The sequence below is a fragment of the Stegostoma tigrinum genome, chromosome 34 (genome assembly GCF_030684315.1).
Source record: "Stegostoma tigrinum isolate sSteTig4 chromosome 34, sSteTig4.hap1, whole genome shotgun sequence".
Taxonomy (NCBI): Eukaryota; Metazoa; Chordata; class Chondrichthyes; order Orectolobiformes; family Stegostomatidae; genus Stegostoma; species Stegostoma tigrinum.
The window spans coordinates 4,604,008-4,612,471 of NC_081387.1; the positions used below are offsets into that span (position 1 = coordinate 4,604,008).

At 44.2% G+C, this 8,464-nt stretch overlaps 1 pseudogene; it reads right to left on the reverse strand.

Annotated features, from left to right (window-relative positions):
- LOC125467703 (zinc finger protein 43-like) overlaps positions 1–7,950 on the reverse strand; it is a 69,724-nt pseudogene extending 61,774 nt beyond the window's left edge.
- Positions 7,951–8,464: the final 514 nt, after the last annotated feature.

The window sequence follows — 8,464 nt, forward strand, 5'->3', positions numbered from 1 at the left end:
ATGACAAAGAATGAGGCATCGAGATACACACATAAAACACAGTATAATCCTGAATCAGGGACCTGACTACTGTTCTGCTCAGGAACAACAACTTAACTTTCTACGGCACCCTGACCATCATAAAAGGCCCCAAAATGCTTCAAGATGCATAATCAGACAAATTTGACAGTGAGCTATGTAAGGGATATTAGAGAGATGATCAAATGCTTGAGCAAAGGTTTAAAGAAGTATCTTAAAGAAACGGAAAGTGCTGGAGGTATTTAATGAAAGTATTCCAGATATTACAGCCCAGGAACCTGAAGGAATAGACATCAAATATAAAACAATTAAAATCACAGATTCTTGAGGGACAAGGGGCCTTAAGAGAGTTAAAGGACTGAGTTGATTATCACCTTCCCTCAGGTGGTATCATGTTTAGTTTTCAGTCAGGAGGCTGTGAGTTCAAGCCTCATTTATGACTTGAGCACTGAGGCCAACACTTGACTGCAGAGAACCACAGAAACATGATAGCACAGAAAGAGGCCATTCAGCCTATCATGCCTTCACATGCTGAATAAACTAGCTACTCATTTGAATCTCCCTGAACTGTACCACAGCCTGGCAGGTTTCAGCATTTCAGTACAGATCCAGATTCATTTTAAATGAGTTCAAGGTTTCTGCCTCACCCACCAATGTGCACAGCAAATTTCATACACACACCACTGTCTGGGGAAAGATCTTCCTCAACCCCTCTAATCCTTCTATAAATCCCCTTCAATCCACCGCCACCGACTCCCACAGCTACCTAGAATACACCTCCTCCCACCCAACTTCCTGCAAAAATGCCATCCTCTATTCCCAATTCCTTCGCCTCCGCCGCATCTGCTCCCAGGATGAGGCATTCCACTCCCATACATCTCAGATGTCCTTGTTTTTGAAGGACCGCAACTTCCTCCACTCAGTAGTCGAGAACGCCCTTGACCGTGTCTCCCGCATTTCCCGCAACTCATCCATCACACCCCATCACCGCAAAAACCGCCAAAAGAGAATCCCCCTCGTCCTCGCATACCACCTCACCAACCTCTGGATCCAACACATCTTCCTCTGACACTTCCACCATCTACAATCCGACCCCACGACCAAAGATATTTTCCCTCCCCACCCTTACCTGCTTTCTGGAGGGACCAGTCTCTCCGTGACTCCCTTGTCCACTCCACACTCCCTTCCAGTCCCACCACACCCGGCACTTTTCCCTGCAACCGCAGGAAGTGCTACACCTGCCTCTACGCCTCCTCCCTCACCCCCATCCCAGGCCCCAAGAAGACTTTTCACATCAAGCAGAGGTTCACCTGCACATCTGCCAATGTGGTATACTGCATCCGCTGTTCCAGTTGTGGCCTCCTCTACATCGGGGAAACCAAGCAGAAGCTTGGGGACCGCTTTGCAGAACACCTACACTCGGTTTGCACTAAATAACCTCCCAGTCGCGAACCATTTCAACTCCCCCTTCCATTCCACAGATGACATGTCCATCCTGGGCCTCCTGCAGTGCCACAACGATGCTAACCGAAGGTTGCAGGAACAGCAACTCATATTCCGCCTGGGAACCCTGCAGCCCAATGGTATCAATGTGGACTTCACAAGCTTAAAAATCTCCCCTTCCCCCACCACATCCCAAAACCAGCCCAGCTCGTCCCCGCCTCCCTAAACTGTTCTTCCTCTCACCTATCCCCTCCTCCCACCTCAAGCCACACTTCCATTTCCTACCTACTAACCTCAGACTACCCCCTTGACCTGTCCGTCCTCCCTGGACTGACCTATCTCCTCCCTCCCTCCTCAACTACACTCACCTTTATTGGCTCCATCCCCGCCTCTTTGACCAGTCTGTCTTCTCTCCACTTATCTTCTCCTCTATCCATCTTCTATCTGCCTCCCCCTCTCTCCCTATTTATTTCAGAACCTCCTTCCCCCCCTCCCACATCTGAAGAAGGGTCTAGGCCCAAAACGTCAGCTTTCCTGCTCCTCTGATGCTGCTTGGCCTGCTATGTTCATCCAGCTCTACACCTTGTTGTCTCAGTTTCTCCAGCAGCTGCAGTTCCTGCTATGTCTCACCGCAGAAGGGAATATAGGTCTTCCCTCTCTGCTCATCCAAAGCCCTCAGTATTTTGAGACGGTAAGAACTGCCGATGCTGGAGTCAGAGACAACACAGTGTGGAGCTGGATGAACGCAGCAGGCCAGGCAGCATTAGAGGAGCAGGAAAGATGACATTTCGGGTTGGGATCCTTCTTCATTTCTGAAAATGCTGCCTGGCCTGCTGTGTTTCTCCAACACCTCAGTATTTTGTATGCTCTGCTAAGTCACCTTTCACTCTTAATTCTAAGGATTGGTGTAGCTGATCTTTCTTCTTAGCTGCAGCTTTCAACCTCTGGCAATATTACTGTAACAAAATCTTTTGCTCTCTCCTTAGAACAATTATATCCTTCCTGTAATGTGGTGGTCAGACTGTACAGAAAACTCCAGCTCTGGCCAACCAGTGTCTTATGTAATTCCAGCATTACATTGCTGTTCTCGTATTCACCACTTAATGAAAGAAACTATCCCATACGCCTTCTTTACCAACTCTTCTACCTGTACTGTATCTTCAAGGATCTGTGGATATGAACTCCAAGACCTCTCACTTTCTCCATGATTCTCAATATCCTCCCATTTACTGTGTATTCCCTTGCTACATTTGTCCTCCTGAAATGCATAACCCCACACTTCTTCACATTAAATTCCATTTTCCACTATTTTGCCCACTGAACGTCATCCTGCACTCGACACATATTCTTTTCACTATTAACAACATAGTCAATTATCGTCTGCAAATTTCTTAATGATGCCTCCCGCATTTAAGTCTAAATCATTGATACGTATATCACAAACAGCAAGGGGTTCAATACTGAGCCCCGTGAAACATTACAGGAAGCCACTTTGTATTAGCAATAATATCTGTTAATATTACATTTAGTTTCCAGTCAATGAGTCGAATTTTGATCTGGCCATTATCTCATTGCTGTTTATGAAACCTGCAGTATGCGACATCAGCAACTACACTTCAAAATATTACACATTTTTAAAGAGCTTTGGGACATCTGGTGGTCATGAAAGACTTCTATAAATATGAGAGCTTATTTTCTTCTTGACAAAAGAAACAGTAATTAAGATAAAGAAGTTTTGTGTGCTTATGAAAAATGTTGGACAAAAAAAACTGAAAACCAGGCTGAAGACAGAACAATCAATGAGGTGGTGAAAAAGCAAATAGGAGAAGGAATGAGGGAATATGAAGAGCCTGGCAGCTGACAAAAAAGGAAACCTTAAGTTTTCTTTGGCCTGTGAACAGAAGAAACGGGCAGTAAAAGGAGGACTGGAGCCAATGATGGCCAAAAGGGATATTTTCCACGGAGCCACTATTAACCACATGCTTTGTGATACTACCCACTCAATGGAGAAAGAGGAGGAAATTGGCTTGTTTAGAAGGTTTCTGCATTGGCCGGGCTAAGTATTGGATAGGCTGCCTATTCTGCCCGAATGAGATACATCCATATGGATGGATCAGTTTTTGTCTCGAGTACTATAGATGGGTCAGTTTTTGACCAGAGTGTGCAGGAGGGCTTCCTGACACAGTATGTAGATAAGGCCAACAAGGGGCGAAGCCACATTAGATTTGGTACTGGGTAATGAGCCCGGCCAGGTGTTAGATTTGGAAGTAGGTGAGCACTTTGGTGATAGCGATCACAATTCTGCTATGTTTACTTTAGTGATGGAAAGGGATAGGTGTATACCACTGGGCAAGAGTTATAGCTGGGGGAAAGGCAATTACGATGAGATTAGGCAAGATTTAGGGAGCATAGGATGGGGAAGGAAACTGCAGGGGATGGGCACATTAGAAATGTGGAGCTTATTCAAGGAAAAGCTCCTGTGTGTCCCAGATAAGTATGTACCTGTCAGGCAGGGAGGAAGCTGTAGAGTGCGGGAGCTGTGGTTTACGAAGGAGGTGGAATCTCTGGTCAAGAGGAAGAAGAAGGCTTATGTTAGGATGAGATGTGAAGGCTCAGTTAGGGCACTTGAGGGCTACAAGGTAGCCAGAAAAGACCTAAAGAGAGAGCTCAGAAGAGCCAGGAGGAGACATGAGAAGTTGTTGGCAGATAGAATCAAGGTAAACCCTAAGGCTTTCTATAGGTATTTAAGCAATAAAAGAATGACGAAAGTAAGATTAGGCCCAATCAAGGATAGTAGTGGTAAGTTGTGTGTGGAGTCAGATGACATAGGGGAAGCGCTAAATGAATATTTTTCAACAGTATTCACTCTAGAAAACGACAATGTTGTCGAGGAGAATATTGAGATACAGGCTACTAGACTAGGTGGGATTGAGGTTCACACAGAAGAGGTATTAGAAGTCCTTCAGAAGGTGAAGATAGATAAGTCCCCTGGGCCGGATGGGATTTATCCTCGGATCCTCTGGTAAGCCAGGGAGGAGATTGCCAAGCCTTTGGCATTGATCTTTAACTCGTCATTGTCTACAGGAATAGTGCCAGATGACTGGAGGATAGCAAATGTGGTTCCCCTGTTCAAGAAGGGGAGTAGAGACAACCCTGGTAATTATAGACCAGTGAGCCTTACCTCAGTTGTTGGTAAAGTGTTGGAAAAGGTTATAAAGGATAGGATTTATAATCTTCTAGAAAAGAATAAGTTGATTCGGGATAGTCAGCACGGTTTTGTGAAGGGAAGGTCGTGCCTCACAAACCTTATTGAGCTCTTTGAGAAGGTGACCAAACAGGTAGATGAGAGTAAACCGGTTGATGTGGTGTATATAGATTTCAACAAGGCATTCGATAAGGTTCCCCACAATAGGCTATTGTACAAAATGCGGAGGAATGGAATTGTGGGAGATATAGCAGTTGGGATCGGAAATTGGCTTGCTGTAAGAATTCAGAGGGTGGTAGTTGATGGGAAATGTTCATCCTGGAGACCAGTTACAAGTGGTGTACCGCAAGGGTCGGTGTTGGGTCCACTGCTGTTTGTCATTTTTATAAATGACCTGGATGAGGGCATAGAAGGATGGGTTAGTAAATTTGCAGACAACACTAAGGTCGGTGGAGTTGTGGATAGTGACGAAGGATGCTGTAGGTTGCAGAGAGACATAGATAAGCTGTAGAGCTGGGCTGAGAGGTGGCAAATGGAGTTTAATGCGGACAAGTGTGAGGTGATGCACTTTGGTAGGAGTAACCGGAAGGCAAAGTACTGGGCTAATGGTAAGATTCTTAGCAGTGTAGATGAGCAGAGAGATCTCGGTGTCCATGTCCATGTCCTCGGTGTCCTTGAAAGTTGCCACCCAGGTTGACAGGGCTGTTAAGAAGGCATACAGTGTTTTAGCTTTAATTAATAGAGGGATCGAGTTCCAGAACCAAGAGGTTATGGTGAAGCTGTACAAAACTCTGGTGCGGCCGCACTTGGAGTATTGTGTACAGTTCTGGTCACCGCATTATAAGAAGGATGTGGAAGCTTTGGAAAGGGTGCAGAGGAGATTTACTAGGATGTTGCCTGGTATGGAGGGAAGGTTTTACGAGGAAAGGTTGAGGGACTTGAGGCTGTTTTCATTAGCGAGAAGGTGGTTGAGAGGTGACTTAATTGAAACATATAAAATGATCAGAGGGTTAGATAGGGTGGATAGGGAGAGCCTTTTTCCTAGGATGGTGATGGCGAGCACGAGGGGGCATAGCTTTAAATTGATGGGTGAAAGATATAGGACAGATGTCAGAGGTAGTTTCTTTACTCAGAAAGTAGTAAGGAAATGGAATGCTTTACCTGCAACGGTAGTAGATTCGCCAACTTTAGGTACATTTAAGTCGTCATTGGACAAGCATATGGATGTACATGGAATAGAGTAGGTTAGATGGGCTTGAGATCGGTATGACAGGTCGGCACAACATCGAGGGCCGAAGGGCCTGTACTGTGCTGTAATGTTCTATGTTCTATCCAAGAATACTAACAGCAGTGAGAATTAAAATTGCAATACTGTTTCAGTCCTCCTGAGACTCAGGAAAGTACAAGAGGACCTGGTGATTTTGCAAATGTTATGCCATTGACCAAAAAAAAGGATGTAAGGATAAGCCCAAACGATATAGGCTAGTCAGTTTAACTTCAGTATTTGGAAATCTCACAAAAATCATCGCACAAAATAAAATAAATAGAAAAATGAGCAAATACAGTTGACTAAAGAGACCCAGCACTGACCAATTAAGAGAAAATCATGTTTAAATAACTTATTGGTGTTTTTTGATGAGGTAACAGAGAGAGTTGATGAAGACAATGCTGTGGATGTGGTCCACACTGACTTCCAAAAGACGTTTGATTCAATCCTATACAAAAAAATTGTGAGCAAAGTTAGAGCTCATGGAATAACATGGACAGTAGCAATGTGGATACAACTTTGGCTGAGTGATAGAAAACTGACAGTAATTGCTAATGGATGCATTTTTGGTCTGGGAGTAAGGTTTATACTGACGTTTCCAAGGATCAGAATTAGGCCCAGTCTTTTATATTAGTTACCCAGACCTTTGAATACAGGGGAGAACATCAAAATGTGCAAATGATAGGAAACTTGGAAGCATTGTGAGGAAGACAATGCAGAACTTCAAAATCACATTTATAAGTTGGTGGAGTGAGCTGATGGATCACAGAGGAAGTTCAACAAAGGGTGAGGTGATGCATTCTGATATGAAGAACATGGAAAGACAGCATAAAGTGAAGGATGCTACTCGAAAGGGGTTACAGGAGCAGAGTCGGAATTAGATTGGACAAAAGCTGGCAAGAAGACAGTAGCAAATAAAGCTCACAGTATCCATAACTTTATTAACAGGGTATAGCATAGAATGGGTTATGATGAAATTACATTAGACACTACTTCTTGATGGAATATTGCATTCAGTTCTGGCCACTGAATTGGAGATTGTGCCTAAGAGATTTAGAAGAATACTTCCTGGGTTGACGAATTTCAGTGAGGAAGTTAGATTGGAGAATTTGGGATAGTTCTCCTTGGATAAGTGAAGGATGAGGTGAGAGCTGATCAAAGTATTCAAAATCATGAGGAATCTGTAGATAGTAATTAGGGAGAAAACCATTCCCATTCATGAAAGGATTGAGAATGAATTGATGCAAATTTAAAATAATTTGTAAACAGAAAGGAAAGTTAAATAAGAAAACGTTTTCACACAGCAAGGAGTTAGGAATGCTTGAGAATCCGGTACACACAGGTTCAACCAAAGCACCCAAGCAGATTATAAAATGGTTATTTTAAGAAAGAATATTGCGCAGGATTATCCAGAGAAAGTAAGTGAATGGGACTCGGGGGGATTATTATTTGGAGATCCACTGCAGATAATAACGGGCCGAATGTCCTCCTTCTGCACTGGAACAATTCTGTGACTCTGATTGACTGAGGAGATTACAGAGTGAGGATGGAGAAGATCTTGGAGAGATTTTAAACGACACGCAACATTCAGATCGCAATTTACAGAGAAAACTGACCACAGGATAATAACCGGCTCCCAACACACACGCAGAACTCAACATCAGGAAAACAGTAACTCTGACACTCTGCACCTCCCACATAATTACACCCTGCCCTCTCGTGTTCAGGAATGAGACATCAACAAAACTCAGGCTGGAAATCAGGAGGGAAATGCTTCCAATAAACACACTCAATATCCAACACACAGCTCCAGTCAAACAGTTCAGCACAAAGCACCGAGTAAACAGCTCTCTCAGCTGGATCTTCTCACACAGCATAAGGGACATTTCCACCCCTGATTACCCACAGGACAGTCAGACTGCCTGAAGATTGGTGTGGATATTATGGGATACAATTTGTATAAAAGCTGCTCCTTCACTCACCATCTCCTCACTTGGTTTTCAGTCCCTATAGGAAGTGAACCAGCTCTGGAAGAGGAAGAGGAGAGAATGGGCAGAGTGGGTGGGCTCTCTGATTGACGTCTGTCACAGCCAATCCAAATATTTCTGCAGCAACATGAGTTTCTGAAGCTTGGGAAACTGACCGGTGAAATGGAGCTGACTTTGAGCAGTTCATCAGGTGGAGATTTAAACTTGTCATTGTCCCATCTGAATAAAACCTCACTTATTGCAGCTGCTGTCTCAGTTCCTTTGGTAAATGTTGACACAGATTTCTAGTGTGGGAATAGCATTCTTCATCCTTAGAGGCTTTCAAACTGACAACATCAGTGTGGGATGTGTATCCTTAGATGTGTTTGACAGCAGATCAGAAGAGGAAGACCCACAGCATCCAAGGCAGCGATGGTGTGCAGTGGTGGGATCAACACGTATACATGAGATGGTAGGGGGTGGACAACTGACAGAAGGACAGAGACTCATAGAGTAATACAGCATGGAAACACGCCCTTCAGTCCAGACTGGCACCATGCTGAC